Raw genomic sequence first — 19,191 nt, forward strand, 5'->3', positions numbered from 1 at the left:
TACAGACAAAGGTTTAGAAATTTAAAGAAAGAATTTGGTCAAACATACATGGAGTTTGAAAGGCTCAAGCAAAGTAATTTTGATAGGTGAATATGGGCTTTGAAAATAGACCAAACCTATGAAGCTCTCAGAGAAATTATACTTTTGGAGGAGTTTAAAAATTCAATTCCTGATGTAATGAGAACTCATGTGGGAGAGCAGATGGTTAAAACTGCAAGGTTAGCAGCAGAAATGGCAGATGATTATGAATTAGTTCATAATCAAAGCTTGGGTTCCGACATCAGTTTCAGCCTGTGAGTATCCTGGGATTTTTCCGGATTGTGTAGTAACAAGGTTGCAAAGTCACAGGTTAAGACAAGAGGAGAAATCAAAGAGTGAAGATGAAGTTGAAGTGCAATTATCAGAAACGATAAAAAAAAAAAATTTAGAGCAGCCAATTCATTTTTTCCAATTAAGGGGCAATTTAGTGTGGCCAATCCACCTAGCCTGCACATCTTTGGGTTGTGGGGGTGAAACCCACGCAAACACGGTGAGAATGTGCAAACTCCACATGGACAGTGACCCAGAGCCGGGATCGAACCTGGGACCTTGGGGCCGTGAGTCAGCAGGGCTAACCCACTGTGCCACCGTGCTGCCCATCAGAAACGATTTTTGATCAGATGGTTGAAAAAGAACAAGAACAGGTGGAGGATCAGGCGGATATTTTTAGTTCAAGAAAATTGGCAGAGTTACAACAGAAATATATAGAAATAAAGCAGATGTATCAGAAAGCATTCACGGAAGAGGAATCTGCGTGTATACCAGAGTGTTATTATTGTAAAAGTGATGTCTTGATGAGAAAATGGAGACCTTTACATATACAGGCAGATGAAAAGTGGGCAGAAGTTCATCAAGTAGTATTGCCGGTAGGGTATAGAAAGGAGGTGTTGCGAGTTGCACATGAGGTACCAGTGGGAGGTCATTTGGGAATAAGGAAAACTCAAGCTAAAATTGAGAAACATTTTTATTGGCCTGGACTACATAAAGATGCAGTTAAATTGTGTCAATCATGTCACACATGTCAAGTGATAGGGAAACCTCAAGCAATGATAAAACCAGCGCCCTTAATACCCATTCCAGCATTTGAGGAACCTTTTACATGGGTCCTAATTGATTGCGTAGGACCGCTTCCTAAAACAAAAAGTGGGAATCAATATCTTTTGATGATAATGGATGTGTCTACTAGGTTTCCAGAGGCCATTCGAGTACATAATATTACAGCTAAAAAGATTGGGGAGGTGTTACATAATTCTTTAATTGATATGGACTACCCACAGAAATACAGTCGTATCAAGAATCAAATTTTACCTCAAGATTATTCAAAGAAGTTATGGAAAGCTTAGGAATAAAACAATTTAAATTAACTGCTTACCATCCAGAATCGCAATGAGCGTTAGAAAGGTGGTATCAGACATTAAAGACAATGTTGAGGCCTTATTGTCAAGATTATCCAGAGGATTGGGGTAAAGAAATTCCATTCATACTGTTTGCAATTAGGGATGCAACTAATAAGTCAACCAAATTTTGTCCTTTTGAACTAATTTTTGGTCATGAGGTAAGAGGACCACTTAAATTGATTACGGAAAAATTGGTGAGTGAGAAATCAGAAATTACATCATTGGATTACGTGTCAAAGTTTAGGGAACGATTAAATAGAGCAGGTGAATTGGCTAGACAATATTTAAAAGTTGCACAAAACGTGATGAAACGGATAGCGGACAAGAAATCCAAAGTTCGTAGTTTTGCCAGTGGAGATAAAGTTTTAGTATTGTTGGGCAGCATGGTGGCGCAGTGGTTAGCACGGTTGCCTCACGGCGCCGAGGTCCCAGGTTTGATCCCGGCTCTGGGTTACTGTCCGTGTGGAGTTGGCACATTCTCCCCATGTTTGCGTGGGTTTCACCCCCACAACCCAAAAGATGTGCAGGGTAAGTGTATTGACCACACTAAATTGCACCATAATTTTAAAACATGAATTGGATACTCTAAATTTAGAAACAAAAAGTTTTAGTATTGTTACCAGTGGTAGGTGAACCTTTAAAAGCTAGGTTTTGTGGACCTTATCAGATTGAAAGGAAATTAAGTGAGGAGAATTATGTGGTAAAAATGCCGGATAGAAGGAAAACTCACCGAGGGTGTCATGTGAATATGCTTAAAAGATACTTTGAAAGGGAAGGAGATAAAAAGGAGGAGGTTTTAATGATTCTAACTCAAAGTGACGAACCAAATCCGGATGATTGTGAATTTGACATACCTCAAATTAAATTGGAAAATGAGGATGTTCTTAAAAATTGGGATAATTTGTTGAGTTTCCTTCCAAACTGACCTGAAAGAGTTATTAATATCACATGAGCAAGTTTGTGGAGATAAATTGGGAAGTACTAAAATAGCTATACATGATGTAGACGTGGGAAATTCTGTTCCAATCAAACAACATCCATACAGACTTAAGCTTTAAAATTGGCACAGGTTAACAAAGAGATTGAGAGTATGCTTACAAATGGCATTATTGAAGTGGGTTGCAGCCAATGCAGCTCACCCATAGTGATGGTACCAAAACTAGACGGTACCCAACGGTTGTGTGTGGACTATAGAAAGGTTAATGCAGTTACAAGAATGGACTCTTATCCTATCCCACATCTGGAACAGTGCATTAAGAAAGTGGGACAATCAGCTTTTATTTCCAAACTGGATTTACTTAAAGGTTACTGGCAGGTCCCTTTATCCGAAAGGGTGAATGAGATTTCAGCTTTTGTGACTCCAGATGGTATATACCAATTCAAAGTTATGCCATTTGGCATGAAAAACGCCACAGCCACATTTCAACGGTTAACTAACAAAGTTATTTCAGGATTACCCAATTGTACGGTATACATCGACGATCTGATAATTTTCAGCCAGACATGGACAGTACATTTGAAAAATCTGATGGAGTTATTCGATCGACTTCAGGAGGCAGGTTTGGTGATAACCCTAGCCAAAAGTGAATTTGGAAAAGTCGAAGTCACTTTCCTTGGCCATACAATCGGACAGGGTCGAATGGTCACACGGGATGTGAAACCAACCGTTATTTTTTTTTTTTTTAAATTTAGATTACCCAATTATTTTTTCCAATTAAGGGGCAATTTTAGTGTGGCCAATCCACCTACTCTGCACATTTTTGGGTTGTGGGGGCGAAACCCACGCAGACACGGGGAGAATGTGCAAACTCCACACGGACAGTGACCCAGAGCCGGGATCGAACCTGGGACCTCAGCGCCGTGAGGCGGTTGTGCTAACCACTAGGCCACCGTGCTGCCCAAACCAACCGTTATTGAGGAGTTTCCAATATCCTCAAGACGAAGGGAGATGGAGCGATTTCTTGGCATGAGTGGATTTGATCAAACATTTGAGCAAACGTTTTGCGGCATGGTTGCTCCACTGATGGACTTGCTGAAGAAGCGTAACAAATTCCAGTGGACAGCGGAGTGTCAACAGACATTTGACTGCCTGAAAGCTGTGATAACCAATGCTCCTGTGTTGGAGATTTACAAGGGACTCTGTGATCAGATTGAACTAAAGTATCTGACTTTAAAGAGAAATGCCGAGGCATAGAGAACTGGGTGGATTGAGCAGAGACCTTCTTGTTCAAAGAGACTGTGAATCGAGAAGGATTGCAGTTGGAGTAGGAAGAACAAAAATGGACTATATTATTGTACCTGTTTGCGTGTGTTGCTTTTTCGAAACAAAGAAAGTATATTTACTGTGTGCATTTCTTAAAGGATAGTGAAAAGGTGAAAAATTAAACCATCTTGAAGTTGATGGTTTATTTATTTTCTTGGGGGGATGTGTCATGTGAGAGTACCGTTAAGAAATGGGTGTTTATAAATGGGTGTGTATATAAATATCTATAATGAGAGTATCTTTTTTTTTTTAAATTTAGATTACCCAATTATTTTCCAATTAAGGGGCAATTTAGCGTGGCCAATCCACCTACTCTGCACATTTTTGGGTTGTGGGGGCGAAACCCACGCAGACACGGGGAGAATGTGCAAACTCCACACGGACAGTGACCCAGAGCCGGGATCGAACCTGGGACCTCAGCGCCGTGAGGCGGTTATGCTAACCACTAGGCCACCGTGCTGCCCTATAATGAGAGTATCTTTAAGAAATGGGTGTTTATTACTGCAGTGATGTCAGAGAGTGGGTGGAGCTGGGTTGTCTGTCAGCTTTTACTTTTGTTTTCGGCTGTTTGCTGCAGGGTGTGTTTTAGTTTTGTTTTCAGTGTTGGAGCTGAAGCCAGACAGAGCAGCTGTACTGTTGATCTCTCTGCCATGAAAAGACTATCTCTTGATCATTTGGTGAATTCAGAATTATAAATGTTTTCAGTAGTGACTTTAACCCGATGTGCTTCTGTTCAAAGGTGTTTCTTTTGTAAGTCTTCTGGATGGAAAAAGACAACATAAGCATTACTTAGTGTTGTATTCTTTGGGGGTTGTATTTGAATTAATGGCTGCTAAGATGTTCACTGTATGTTTTAAAAAGGTTAACTTGAGTTCATAGAAGAAATATTGTTTTGCTTTAATAATTACTTTTCCATTTCTGCTGTACCACACCTGTAGAATGGGCAGTGTGCTCCCCATACCACAATCTATTAAAGGTTGTGGGTCAGGTGAACTCCATGATACACTTTGGGGTTACCTTATATAATGGAACACTACTCCTCTCACCCTGAATTCCACATATTACCAACTTTTCTGGCAACATTCTTCCCAAACTACATAACTCCTCATCTCTTACCATTAAAGATTGACTAGCTCCCGTATCTCTGAAAATTGTGACTTCTTTACCTGCTCCTCCTGATATACATGAGTAAACTTTACCCACACAAGTAAATTTTCAAAGAGATCTGGGACTTTCTTATCAATCACCTCTTGATCAGTCTGTACAATCTTTTGCACCTCCTTCGCTTCACTTGGGCTGTCCTTTACCATTTTAACAAACCCCACTGTCTTATCCTGTTTTAGCACATCAGCCTTCCCAGTGCTTTTCTTCAACCACCAACACTGTGACTTTACATGGCCTAGTTAATTACAGTGAAAACATTTGAAATTTTTCATGTCTCTTCCACCCTCCTGGATTTCTTTTTTTAAGCTGAGGTACACTCTCCTTATTATCTCCCATCAGATTCTCTTTACCTTTACCTCTTGAGTATTTCTCAAGTCCCCAGTTTCTATCCCACACAGGCCTTTCAAACTCCATATATGTTTGACCAAATTATTTCCTTTTTTAATTTTTTAATAAATTTAGAGTACCCAATTTATTTTTCTAATTAAGGGGCAATTTAGCATGGCCAATCCACCTACACTGCAGATCTTTGGGTTGTGGGGGGCGAAACCCACGCAAACACGGGGAGAATGTGCAACCTCCACACGGACAGTGACCCAGAGCCAGGATCGAACCTGAGGTCTCAGCTCCGTGAGGCTGCAGTGCTACCCACTGAGCCGCCGTGCTGCTCAGACCAAATTCGTTCCTTAAATTTCTAAACCTTTGTCTGTAAGCTTCAGGCACTAGTTCATATGTCCCTAAGGTGGATTTTTTCACCTCCTCATACGACCCAGATACCTCCTCTGGTAGTGATGCAAACACTTCACTAGCCCTACCTACCAGCTTTGTTTGAATCAGTAATTCCCACATGTCCTGTAGCCATTTCATTTGATTAGCTACCTTCTCAAATGAAATGAAAAAGGCTTCCACCTCCTTCTCATCAAACCTTGGCAATGCTTAGAAATATTTAAATAAATCCCCACCAAGCCTTCCACTATGACGCTCTTTCTCACTATCCTCATCACTATCCTCCAACTGTACGTTTCCCTTTACATCTGGCAATTTTAACTGACTGTTATGTTTCATAGCCATTTTCTGAAGTTCAAACTCTCTCTCTTTTTCCCTTTCCTCTCTATTTCTTTATTTTTGTTCTGCTAGGGCTATTCTTTCTTTGTTTCTTCTCTCTCCTTTTCTTTTTCCATGATCTGTATCTCCCTCTCTCTTTATTTTTCTCTCATGCATATTCAAGCTGCTTTAATTATTTTTCATGTTCAAGTTGCTGAATCTGCAACTAGATCTTTGCCATTTCTAATGAGTCAGACTGTATCTCAGGCAATTTGAAATGCTCAGCTACCACGGTACGTACCTCATCTTTTTGCATTTTGTCAGGTAATGTTAACTGCAATGTTTTTGCCAAATCTAAAAGTCTGTTTTTAGTCTCTGTCCGTAAGGTACTGCGTGTGATTGTCTCCACCCCCAAAAACTTCGGAGCCTCTGAAAGAGCCATTGTCCACAACACACTCCATACTTAAACTAAAATACCACACCTGAAAAGCAACCACAATATGCTCACCCCTCACTGTCTTTAAGTTCACTAAGCCAATCCAATAGATAGACTTTCATCCCCCTCGAGCACCCAAATTTGTTATGGCCCAGGGGTTAGAGAACCCCAAAGTGTATCATGGAGTTCACCTGACCCACAACTTTTAACAGATTGTGGTATGGGGAGCACACGGCCCATTCTACAGGTGTGGTACAGCAGAAATGGAAAAGTATTTTTTTTAAGCAAAACAATGTTTATTCTATGAACTCAAGTTAACCTTTTTAAAACATACAGTGAACATCTTAGCAACCATTAATTCAAATACAACCCCCAAAGAATACAACACTAAGTAATCCTTAAGCTGTCTTTTTAACATCCATAAGACTTTAAAAAACAACTTTTAACAGAAGGACGTCAGGTTAAAGTCACGACTGAGAGCACTTATCAGTTTTAAATCACCAAAGGATCGATTTACATTCTTTAGATTACAGAGAGAGAGACTAATACACCTTCTTGCTGTGACTGCAACTATCCAGCTCTAAAAACGAAACTCAAACACACCCTGCAGCAAACAGCCTAAAACGAAAGTAAAGAGCTGACAGACAGCCCAGCTCCACCCACACTCTGACATCACTGATAAAACACCAATTTCTTAAAGGTACATTTCTTAAACACCCATTTCTTAAAGGTACTCTCACATGACATTAGCACTACTGCCTCACGGCGCTGAGGTCCCAGATTCGACCCCGGCCTGGGTCACTGTCCGTGTGGAGTTTGCACATTCTCCCTGTGTCTGTGTGGGTCTCACCCCCACAACCCAAAGATGTGCAGGGTAGGTAATTAAGTACAGTCACCAGATTTGTAAATTTTAACAAAAATTTTAGGCCATGCTAAATTGCCCCTTATATGGAAAAAAAATAATTGGGCACTCTAAATTTATTTTAAATAAATAAATACCATGATTTTGAAGCGTGCTAATGAGCAGAGAGATCTTGGTGTGTGTATAAACAAACCCTTAAAGGTGGCTGGGCAACTTGATAAAGAGATTATAAAACATTTGGGTTATTTGGGTTTATAAATAGAAAAATAGGCAGCACGGTGGCGCAGTGGTTAGCACTGGGACTCTGGCGCTGAGGACCCATGTTCGAATCCCAGCCCTGGGTCACTGTCCGTGTGGAGTTTGCACATTCTCCCCGTGCCTGCGTGGGTTTCACCCCAAAGATGTGCAGGTTAGGTGGATTGGCCACGCTAAATTTCCACTTCATTGGAAAAGAAATAATTGGGTACTCATAATTTTTAAAAATAAATAAATAAATAAATAGAAAAATAGAATAAAAAGGAAAAGAGATCATGCTAGAATGTCATAAATCACAGGTTAGGTTTAGTGGACAATTCTGGACACTACACTTGAGGAAAGATGTAAAGACCTTAGAGTGAGCACAGAGGAGGTTTACTGCGATGTTACCAGGGGTGAGGATTTCCAATTATGAGCAGAGGTTGGAAATGTTAGTATTGTTTTCCTTGGATAATTAAGAGATGTCTTAATAGACATTTTCAAAATGATGAAAGATTTTGATCGTGTTACAATCTTGGTCGAGACCAGTAATTTGTTTAGTTAAGAATCTGAAATCCCCGTTATTTGCCAAAAGAATGAAGCCACAAGACTCCACAGTTTAAAACAAAATCATTTTTACTCTACAAGAGTCAAACAAAGCAAAGTCTAAGAACTGTCTTAGGTAACCATCTATACTCTAAAACTTCAAATTAACATAAATCAAATATGAATTAACAAATAAATTGTAGCTGATTATAAACTGACCTTAAATGTCAGATATAGCTAAGAGAGATCTTATGAATTGGCTTGACAATCCACTCAGTAAATATATATGTATATTTTTAATTTAGAGTATCCAATTATTTTTTTCCAATTAAGGGGCAATTCAGCGTGGCCAATTCACCTAACCTGCACATCTCTAGGTTATGGGGGTGAGATCCACGCAGACACGGGGAGAATGCACAAATTCCACACGGACAGTGACCCGGGGCTGGGATTGAACCTGGATTCTCAGCACCATGAGGCAGCAGAACTAACCACTGCAGCGCCATACCGCCCCACTCAGCATATATGTCATCAACCTCAGTCACAAAGTTGTTCAAAAAGTTGTCTTTCTCATGGACAATTTCAGCTTCTTTTCTTCTACGATGTAGCCTGATCCCCAGTTGACCACAATGCACAATCAACCTGAGTTCCATGGGCACGGTCTTCATCAAGAATGGTAGACATCTACAGATCCTCCTCAATTCTGCTTTTGCCAGTCTGGATGGTGCAAATCCACCAATTTTTAACTGTACCTTTGTTTACTCTCAGCTTCTTGGTCTATCCTCCTCCATCTTGAACCTGCCTGTACTACCCCACTGGAATCACCATCTGCGATCTAATGGCTCTGCGCCCTTTTACATTGTTTCAACCAATTTTGCTCTCCTTCAAAATGTTGGTTTCCAATCTCGGTTTCAGTTGCCTTAGAAATTGTCAGGATAAATTTCCTTTCTCAGTTTTGCTTTTCATTTTCCCCTTGCCATCTCAAAAAAACTACTAGCTTTGCAAACATGGATTCCATCACAATCAGGAAAAATCATTCCCTCCAGCAATTGGATCTAACTAAAGGTCATGGGATTCAAAATCATTGGCCGAAATTCCAGAGAGCAGATGTTGAGAATTTCTCGCTCAGAGAGTGGTCAGAATTTGGAACTCTCACCTGAACAGGTGGTAGGAACTGATTTTAAAAGGAAGCTAGGCAGCTAGCTGAGGATGTTGAACCTACAGATGTGAGACTCAGCAGGATCGCTCTTTGAGGAGCTAGCACAGGCACCATGGGATGAATGGCACCCTTCTGTGCTTAAAGTTTCTATAATTCTATGATTCAACTTCTATTAATAGATTGTCTGAAAAGGAGATTGCTATTTGTTTTGAAAGATGTCATGAATTTGTAGGAATAGGGCAACACGGTGGTACAGTGGTTAGCACCGCTGACTCACCGCGCCGAGGTCCCAGGTTCGATCCCGGCTCTGGGTTACTGTCCGTGTGGAGTTTGCACTTTCTCCCTGTGTCTGCATGGGTTTCACCCCCACAACCCCAAAAAAGATGTGTAGGGTAGGTGGATTGGCCACGCTAATTTGCCCCTTAATTGGAAAAAATGCATTGGCCATTCTAATTTTATATTTAAAAAATGAATTTGTAGGAGTATATAGAACAGGGGTGGGCAAACTTTTTGGTGCAAGGGCCACATTCAGAAATTCACAATTTTAAAGGGCCGCATAGTATATTAATTAATAGTCCCGGTTGTAACCAATTAGCGTGCGGCATATACCTCAGCGCTTCCCCCGGCGGCATCCTGCCTTTAGCCCTCTTTTTTTCTACTTTTCAAAAATGGCGCTTCACCCGGTTATGATTCTGGGCGCCTCATATAGAACATAGAACATAGAACAGTACAGCACAGAACAGGCCCTTCGGCCCTCGATGTTGTGCTGAGCAATGATCACCCTACTCAAGTCAACGTATCCACCCTATACCAGTAACCCAACAGCCCCCCCATTAACCTTATAAAAAAAAATAAAAAATGAAAAAAAAAAATTTTTTTTTAAAAATTTAAAATTTTTTTATTTTTATTTTTATGACTTGATCTTGGTGGGCCGCATAAAGACCTTTGGCGGGCCGTAGTTTTCCCACCCCTGATATAGAATGTTCCTGGTCTTTGCCATGGTCGGCTGGGGTGACAGCCAGTTAGTTGCGTGATCTTTGGCACTATTGTCCCTTGGTTGGTCGAACAAGTGCAGTACCGTGTTCCTGTTCTCGATGGCTCCTGACTGCTCCTTCTGATAGCACAAAAAATACATCAGTTGAGGACAAGATTTGGTTTGGCTGTGCTGCCTGTTGTGGTCAACAAGCCTGCTAAGCTTCACTATAAATCTCACAATGATTACTAGCCATTTGAGAAAGGTATCAGAGACACGTATCTCTCAGCATAAGTCAACATCCACAGAAAAGATGCTCAGATACACAAAGCTTTAAGAGTGGGAGGACAAGTTGATAAAACTGCAAAAAGGTAAAATATGAGATCAGACTGTGGATAAACATCTTGGGCAGTGTTCTTCCAGATAAACGTAACCCACTGTTCTTGTTTTATCTTGAAATTCACCGAGGAAGACAGGGGTTAATTAGGGCAGTCAGCGTGGGTTTGTAAAAGGTAAGACATGTCCAAAAAAATTAGTGGAGTTATTTGAGGAAATAATGAAGTATACTGATAAAGAAAATGAGTAGGTGTTGTTTATATGGATTTTGAAAATATGGCTCATAATATGGCACATGTTGACAAATATGAGGCATATGGTATTAAAGAAAACATGGACAGTTAAGTCTCAGAAAACAGAGAGTGCTGGTTATTAAAATGCTTGCTTTTGGAAAGGAAGTGTGCTGGAGCTACTGCTTTTCATGATCTATAAGTGAACCAGACAAGCTGTGAAGGGCACTGTCAATCAATCAAGCAGGTTACTAGAATGATCAAATAGATGTCTGATTAAATTTAGTGCAAAGAATTTTGGGGTGATTTGTTTTGAGAGTAGGACTGAAAACAGGTTACATGCAGTAAATGGCGAAACATTGAAGGAGTAGAAGAACAGAAAGAATTAGGGGTTCATATCCAGACATTTAAAAGTTAGGGGACAAATTGATAAGCCATGAAAAGCAGACAAGATTCCAGGTATTATTATAAATAAGGACCGAGAGTTCAAAAGTAAAGAGGTAAAGCTCAACCTAAACAACGTTTTCGGTATCTTACTTTACAAACATGGAGACCATGAAGAGAGTGCACAAGAGATTCATTGAGATGAACCAGTGATAAACTGTGCCAACTGTGGCTCGGCTCCGTTGGTAACACTCTCACTCTGAATCGCAAGATTCCCCACTGGTTAGCACTGCTGTCTCATGGCCCCGACCACCTGGGTTTGATCCTGGCCCTGGGTCACTGTCCGTGTGGAGTTCGCACATCCTGGCCCAGGCACACTGTCCTTGCGGAGTTTGCACATTGTCCCAGTGTGTGCGTGGGTCTCATCCCTTCAATCCAAAAGTGGGGCTGCTCGGTGGCACAGTGGTTAGCACTGCTGCCTCACAGCTCCACGGACCCGGATTCAATTCCGGCCTCGGGTGACTGTGTGGAGTTTGCACTTCCTCCCCATGTCTGCGTGGGTTTCCTCTGGGTGCTCCGGTTTCCTCCCACTATCCAAAGATGTGCGGGTTAAATGGATTGACCATGATCAATTGACGTTTAGTGTCCCAAGATTCATAGAATTTCATAGAATCTACAGTGCATAAGAAGGCCATTTGGCCCATCGGGTCTGCACCAGCTCTTGGAAAAAGCACCCTATTTAAGCCCATTTAAGCCCTATCCCTGGAACCCAGTAACCCCACCTCACGCTTTTTGGACACTAAGGACAATTTATCATGGCCAATCCACCTAACCTGCACATCTTTGGACTGTGGGAGGAAACCGAAGCACCCAGAGGAAACCCACGCAGACACAGGGAGAACATGCAGACTCCGCACAGACAGTGACCCAAGCTGGAATCGAATCTGGGACCCTGGAGCTGTGAAGCTACTGTGCTAACCACTATGCTACCATGCTGCCCTGCCCTACCACTGCCCAGTACTGAGATTAGGTGGAGTTACTGGGTTACGGGGCTAGGATGGAGGGGTGGGATGAGGTAGGGTGTTCTTTCAAGTGCCGGTGCATAAACCCACAATAAACATCTTATGATTTACCAACACTGATAATCCCCCAAAAAGATACAGTACTCAATAGGTAAGCCGTAGTAACTTTCCTAACAACATCCATAAGTCAAAGACCATTTTTAACAAGGTTTGCATTCCTTACAGAAACAGGTATTACTTTGAAATCATCAAGTGATCTGGAGTCATTCTTTAGCATGCAGAGAGAGTGGCCAAAATACACCTCCTTGGCTTGAATGCAGCTCTCCAACTGAAAATGAAACTAAAACTCAGAGTCAAAAACAGCGTCCAGATCAAACGAAAGTAAAAAGCAGAGCCAGAGCCCAGCTCCACCCACACACTGACATCACTGCAGCCACTTGAGAAGACAAACATTTCTTAAAGTGACATTTCCATGACAATAACTACTCTTTATTTCCACACTGTCTTGAAGCCAACAGCAGTCCATTTTATCACTTTTCCCTTGACTCTGCATTCTCGGGCCTTAGTCATTAGTCCTTTTCAAAACTTAGATGAATTACATCTACTGCATTACCATTGTCTACTCTATCTGTTATCGCCTCAATAAATTCAATAATGTTGGTTAAACAATATTTTCCCTTTCAAATCCATGGCGACTATTCATGATTGTATTTTTCATTTGTTTAAGTTCTTGTATTCTCTCCCCGAGTAGGGATTGTATTATTTTTCCGACCACAGATGTTAAGCAGTCTTGTCTATAACTGCTGGGACATGGGTAGTGGGAGCCTGCAATTTGATGCTCGAGTTGGTGGAGGAGGTACCTGGATCTGCACCTTAAGTTCTCTAAGATACAGGGCTGTGGACCGGGTGCAGGAAGGGGGATTAGAAAGGGCACCCGAAGGGCGGCATGTGGCACAGTGGTTATCACTACTGCTTACGGTGCTGAGGACTCGGGTTCAAATCCCAGCCCTGCGTCACTGTCCGTGTGGGGTTTGCACATTCTCCTCGTGTCTGCGTGGGTTTCCCACCCACAACCCAAAGATGTGCAGGATAGGTGGATTGGCCACGCTAAATTGTCTCTTATTTTGAAAAAAAATAATTGGGTACTCTAAATTTATAAAAAAAAAAGAAAGGGCACCTGGGTGTCCTCAGGTTGGCCTGGACAAGATGGGCCAAATGGCCTCCTTCTGTGCTGTAACTTTTCTATGTTCTGCTCCCCTATTTTAACAGGAATTATGTTCGCTATCTACTGGGCAGGACGGTGGCGCAGTTGGTTAGCTTTGCTGCCTCACAGCGCTGAGGTCCCAGGTTCGATCCTGGCTCTGGGTCACTGTCCGTGTGGAGTTTGCACATTCTCCCCATGTTTGCATTGGTTTCATCCCACAACCCAAAGATGTGCAGGGTAGGTATACAGTCGGACAGCAAGTCATGGTCTCCCTATACAATCCCGGCTCATTCCTCTCCCCCAAATTCGCATGACCCTACTCAATTTCTGATAAAGTAAGCCCCTCATTTTACAAGATTACGCATCCAAATGGAAAGTCAGGATGGTTCCATATAAAGCAATTTAAGGTTTATGGAACTCAGTGCAGCCACCCACACCACATTTAGCTGGCAATAGCAGACGACGACGAACCTCCCACTGGCGACCCAATCCAGCCCTCCCCCAGTCAGGCCAGTACGTCCACAGACACAACTTTGACTCCGCCCCCAGAGACGAGCTTCCGTCTCACACTTCATTCGACCACCAGCGATAGCGATAGCGACAGCGAAAGCACAGCGGACGTACTTGAAATCCCCGACTAATGGCAAAACAGACTAGGCCCCAGTCGGTACAGCCCCAGTGACACCGACCACGATATGTTCGGCCCCCTCAGAGACCATTTATTTGCCACTACCAGAATCTGACCCACCGCCCGACGATAGCGATTCACCCCTTGCCGCAACCATCCTACAGGATAAGAAATAATGGCACCACGATAACCCTTATCGACTGATCAGAAATGACAAAATGGATCCCACATCGGCCCACGCCGCCATGACACAGAAACTCCAGTCACGAGTTTGGCAACTGGGAGATGGTGATGACTCAGAGTCTGACTCCCACAATGCTAACCCCTTTACGACACTTTTCAGAATGGAACCCTGAGGTGTCCAGATGATGAGAGAAAGGAATCGATTGAGATTTACGGTGTCCTATTCCCTGATGGAGCCTACCATCTTTCTTTCTTTAGTTTGTTTTTTAATGTTGAATGGTTCTCTCTTGTACGACTTTGTGTGTCGATCTCTTGCCAAAATTCTTGATACAGTCATAACTACTCTTTTGACGCCACATGGTAGTTAAAGGAACAAGTTTGCCGGAAGTCCATAGATATTCAAATTCTTTCCGTTCTTGTAAGGTCACCCAGGCAGTGGAGTAACGGCACTGATCCCCGCCCTGCCTGAGGACCCCCTATGTATTTGGTCAGCCAAGCTTGGGTAGTGGAGCAATGGCACTGATCACTGCCCTACCCGGGGATTCCACCCATTCTTGCCCTGCTGATACGCACCCCATTCGGAAAGTTCTTTCCGAAACTCTTTTACTGTTCTTTTAAAGTGTGGGTCAAAGAATGCACTTTACCACAATTTTTGTTTGCTTTCTGGCGACCCTTCGGTCGCTAACCCCCAACTGCTATTTACACGTTCAAACACTTGGTTGAAACAAATTTGATACTCGGAAAACACTACCTCAACACTGGATGGAGAAATTGTCTGCCCACTCAGCGCATTGAACACAGACTGCGAGAGTGCTTGCACTGTGACAGAACTTCTTTCTCGGATGTCTTGTCTCCCAAATGGTTGGTTTAAAAAAAATGAGGGAGCCACATTTGGTGACGATTCTAAATGGGAAATTAATGTTAAGGAGAAAGAGACAGACAAACGAGATATTAAACAACAAGATAATAACAGATATTATGCTTGTATCCCCAGGAATACACGAATATACCAGGAGACAGAGGAAGACAAAGACAAAATGAAGACGGACCTGATGACCTGCATCATGATCGTCATTGGATCACTACAGTTGCGCACGTTATCAGCCCCTATATCCTTCACCACACAGGCCGTAAACATTAAAAAAAAAATTTAGAGTACCCAATTATTTTATCCGATTAAGGGGCAATTTAGAGTGGCCAATCTACCTATCCTGCACATCTTTGGGTTGTGGGGGTGAAACCCACGCAGACACGGGGAGAATGTGCAAACTCCACACGGACAGTGACCCAGGGCCGGGATTCGAACCCGGGTCCTCAGCGCCGTAGGCAGCAATGTTAACCACTGTGCCACCGTGCTGCCCTACAGGCCGTAAACATGACCACCCAACATGATAGCCTGGACACTACACAACACATAGAAACAGCCACTGATCCCCGACATGGTGTGGAAACATCATAAAGTGGTATTTCCTTTCTTACACGGTAGAAGCCCGATTGATTATAACAATACTTTACAGTGTTGACCAGACACTCAGACTTCGGAAATGGCGAAGGAGAGCCTCCCGCCCTCCAGTATACACACTCAGGGCACCTTTTCCTGGACTTCAACAGATCCCACACTCTTTTTGAACCCTTTTTCTGCACAATAAATTCCGCGGTTTTTAAGACAACTTACTTTCTCTGTAAATGGCGTAAGTGTTAAGTAGAAATGTGATGCTGCTATTGTTTATTTTGTACCGTAATACAAGTTCTTTTGGTTATGAGCTAACAGCATTAGTGTAGTTTAGGTAAGGACAGTTAGAGGTTCCCCTGTTTGTGTAAGGAAATTGAAATGTATGATTGACTGTTATAGTGCCCCCGTAGAATTTTTATAGATGTGTGATGTATTAAAATCATAGGTAAATGTTCCAATCCGCAGGACAGAGAACATGCCCCTGATTGCGAGTACCCGGCACAGCAGAGAACAGAAGAAGATTCAGTAGTGTGATCCATCGTGCTTCACATTTACGAACAAGTGGACGGACTGTAGCCATCTTGGATGGCCACTTACAACAAGAAACATGGACGTTCGCAAAACCTAAAGGGACATATGGAAAATGTAAGATTCAGGCAGGCACAGAGCCTGCATGTATATTCGTGAGCAGAGAATTCAGACAGCATCGAAACCCCCAACCGATCAGCATTTTCATGGCCCATCTCCATAAGACAAAGGACTGATGCTCAGGTAACCGATACATGTCCAGGGCAGCACGGTAGCATAGTGGTTAGCACAAATGCTTCACAGCTCCAGGGTCCCAGGTTCGATTCCAGCTTGGGTCACTGTCTGTGCGGAGTCTGCACGTTCTGCCCGTGTGTGCGTGGGTTTCCTCCGGGTGCTCCGGTTTCCTCCCACAGTCCAAAAGATGTGCAGGTTAGGTGAATTGGCCATGCTAAATTGCCCTGAGGGTCCAAATTGCCCTGAGGTGTTAGGTGGGGTTACTGGGTTATGGGGATAGGGTGGAGGTATGGGCTTGGGTAGGGTGCTCTTTACAGGAGCCGGTGCAGACTCGATGGGCCGAATGGCCTCCTTCTGCACTGTAAATTCTATGTCCAGACATTTCGGCGGCACTCCCTTTACTCAGGAAGCATAAACAGCAAGGTCAATGACCGCTTAGGACACGCCCAGCCATCAAGGTACCCGCCCCTTTATTGGCTCAGATAGAATGCAGTGATCGAGAACTGACCAATTAATTGGGTCCAAACCTAAGGACGACCCAAAAGAGCGTGAAACCCCCCCCCCCCCCCCCCATCCCTCCAAGGATAAAGAGAGACACTGCCATGTGTTCGATCTCTTTTGGACCAGGCGCTCCGGCAATGTCTATCTCCAATCACAGCACCACGACCAGAAGCAAGTCCACATTCAACGCCTGCAACCAGGCGGATGAGGCAAGCTGAACAGCAGTTACTGCTCCAGACCCAGCGGATCCAGATTCAATCAAAGGCCACTGTTCCTCTGACCTAAGCCGAGTGCCTGAAGTTAAGTACAGGTTGTCATAGTTGTTAGGTGTAGTTTAGCTCGTAGTGTTTATGTTGCATGTATAAGTTGATCTTGTGTGTAAATAAAGTATTATTGAACTTGAATAACTAACTGGTTGTTGGGTCTTTGATCGATATCTGGTTGAACCTTGTGGTGGTATCATTTGATACCTGGTGACTCTGAAAGCAATATAATATCGATATGTAAAGAAAGAAGGGCAACCTTTTTGACTGCCATATTTATAGCAAGTGAATATAGCAACACCTGTCCCTCCATTCACACACACCTGTCCCTCCATTCACACACACCTGCCCCTCCATTCACACACACACACACACACACGTCCCTTGATTTACACAGACATGTGTCCCTCCATTCACAGACACACCTGTCCCTCCATTCACACACACACACACACACACAAGTGTCCCTCGATTCACACAGACATGTGTCCCTCCATTCACAGACACACCTATCCCTCCATTCACACACATACCTGTCCCTTGATACACACACACACCTGTCCCTCCATTCACAGACACCTGTCCCTCCGTTCACACACACACCTGTCCCTCCAATCGTATACACACCTGTCTCTCGATTCACACACACACACACCTGTCCCTTCCATTCAAACATACATCTGTCCCGCCATTCACACACACACTTGTCCAACCATTCACACACACACCTGTCCCTCCATTCACACACACACCTGTCCCTGAATTCACACACACCTGTCCCTGAATTCACACACACCTGTCCCTCCATTCACACACACACCTGTCCCTGAATTCACACACACCTGTCCCTCCATTCACACACACAACTATCCCTCAATTCACACACACACCTGTCCCTGAATTCACACACACACCTGTCCCTGAATTCACACACACCTGTCCCTGAATTCACACACACACCTGTCCCTCCATTCACACACACAACTATCCCTCAATTCACACACACACCTGTCCCTGAATTCACACACACCTGTCCCTGAATTCACACACACATGCACACACACATACCTGTCCCTCCATTCACACACACACCTGTTCCTCCATTCACACACACACCTTTCCCTCCATTCACACACATCTGTCCCTCCATTCACAAACACACCTGTTCCTCCATTCACACACGTACCTGTCCCTCCATTCACACACACTTGTCCCTCCATTCACACACACAACTATCCCTCAATTCACACACACACCTGTCCCAGAATTCACACTCACACCTGTCCCTGAATTCACACACACCTGTCCCCGAATTCACACACACACACACCTGTCCCTCCATTCACACACAACTATCCCTCAATTCACACACACCTGTCCCTGAATTCACACACACCTGTCCCTGAATTCACACACACACGCACACACACATACCTGTCCCTCCATTCACACACACCTGTCCCTCCATTCACACACACACACCTTTCCCTCCATTCACACACATCTGTCCCTCCATTCACAAACACACCTGTCCCTCCTTTCACACATGTACCTGTCCCTCCATTCACACACACACCTGTCCCTCCATTCACACAGGCACCTGTCCCTCCGTTCACACACACACACACCTGTCCCTGAATTCACACACACACACCTGTCCCTGAATTCACACACACACGCACACATACCGGTCCCTCCATTCACAAACTCACCTGTCCCTCCATTCACACAGACACCTGACCCTCCGTTCACACACACACCTGTCCCCCCCATTCACACACACCTGTCCCTCCATTCACACACACAGCTGTCTCTCCATTCACACACACACACATCTGTCCTTCCATTCACAAACACACCTGTCCCTCCTTTCACACATGTACCTGTCCCTCCATTCACACACACACCTGTCCCTCCATTCACACAGGCACCTGTCCCTCCGTTCACACACACACACACCTGTCCCTGAATTCACACACACACACCTGTCCCTGAATTCACACACACACGCACACATACCGGTCCCTCCATTCACAAACTCACCTGTCCCTCCATTCACACAGACACCTGACCCTCCGTTCACACACACACCTGTCCCCCCATTCACA

The sequence above is a fragment of the Scyliorhinus canicula genome, chromosome 14, assembly GCF_902713615.1.
Source record: "Scyliorhinus canicula chromosome 14, sScyCan1.1, whole genome shotgun sequence".
Lineage (NCBI taxonomy): Eukaryota > Metazoa > Chordata > Chondrichthyes > Carcharhiniformes > Scyliorhinidae > Scyliorhinus > Scyliorhinus canicula.